Genomic DNA, 1,772 nt, shown 5'->3' on the forward strand with positions numbered 1-1,772 from the left:
GTATTATTGTAAGAAATGGATAGAGTTTATTTTTGTTTTTTATATGGGTATTGTTATGAATTGGACAGAGTTTAATTTTGATATGTATATCACTGCGAAGAAATGGACAGTTTATTTTTGTTTATGACATGTGTATCATTGTCATCAAATGAAAAGTTTATTTATTTATGTTTTGATATGTGTATTATTGTCATGAAATGAACAGTTTATTTTTGGTTCTTTTATGTGGGTATTTTTATGAATTGGACAGAGTTAATTTTTGATATGTCTATTACTGCTAAGAAATGGACTGTTTATTTTTGTGCATTATTGTTATGAAACAGAGTTTATTTTTGTTTTTGAGATGTGTATCATTGTTATGAGGACAGAGTTTATTTTTGTTTTTTAATATATGTATTATTATCATGAAAAGGACAGTTTATTTTTGTTTTTTAATATATGTATTATTTTTATGAAATAGACAGAGTTTATTTTCATTTTTTAATATATGTATTGTTGTCATGAGAAGGACATAGGTTTTTTTTTTTAATATGTGTATTATTGTTATGAAATAGAGTTTATTTTCATTTTTTAATATATGTATTATTGTCATGAGAAGGACAGAGTTTTTTTTTAATGTATGTATTATTGTTATGAAATAGACAGTTTATTTTCATTTTTTAATATGTGTATTATTGTCATGTAAAGGACAGAGTTTATATTCATTTTTTAATATATGTATTATTGTCACGAAATGGACAGAGTTTATTTTCATTTTTTAATATATGCATTATTGTTATGAAATGGACAGAGTTTATTTCTGTTTTTGATATGTACACTATTACTGCTAAGAAAGGGAGTGCGTTTATTTTGATATGAAATGCTGTTGCAAAATGGACAGAGTCTGTCCTTGATATGTTTAGCAATTTTATGTTTTGTGCTTAGTCAGAATTTAGTCTGTTATGTGTGGGATTTTTGAGTTACTTATGGGATTTATCATTGGAATTTTGGGTAGGTAGAAGGATGGGGTAAGAGGGCGAAAGATTATAAATTAAACTTCATCCCACTCCTTTTCAAATGTTTGATTTTGTTTTTATATAAATCCTTTTGTTTTTTGGTTTTAATGTTATATTCGAAATAAATAAATAAACAAACAAACTGGTGACACATCCAGTGTGTATCCCATCTTCGTCCATTAGTAGCTGGGATTAGCTCCAGCATCCCTGTGCCTTTAGGATTTAGATTTTTCTACAATGAGAAATTCTTAGACTATATAGCCCTAAACAAGATGCAAAACTTGTTGTAATAGTCCAAACTCTGCATTATATATTGTATTATTTTCTGTACTCATTTATGACTGTTTTTACTGCTACTTTAGATACATTTTTTATAAAATACATTTTGCATTTCTTGCTTTATTCATTCATTTTCTGAACGCGCTTTATCCTCACTAGGGTTACTGGAGCTACTTATGGACGGAGGCGGGGTACGCGCTGGATGGTGGGAGGAAGCTGGAGTACCCGGAGAGAATATGCAAACTCCACACAGAAAGGTCCCATTGACTGGTGTTGGAATCAAACCCAGGACCTTCTTGCTGTGAGTGCTACCCACTGCACCACCACTCTTGCTTTATTTTTTGCTTTTTAATATTTTTAATCATTTCCTGCTGCAAATGTCCCTGTTGCGGGACTGAAAAAAAGCAGTACCTTTAACCTTTAGAGCATGTTTAGTTCAGTTTTATTGGTTTCTTTTAAGGCTGTGCACATGCTTCCCGTATTTTCTTATTGTCAAGC

This window comes from Sphaeramia orbicularis, chromosome 4, assembly GCF_902148855.1.
Source record: "Sphaeramia orbicularis chromosome 4, fSphaOr1.1, whole genome shotgun sequence".
Lineage (NCBI taxonomy): Eukaryota > Metazoa > Chordata > Actinopteri > Kurtiformes > Apogonidae > Sphaeramia > Sphaeramia orbicularis.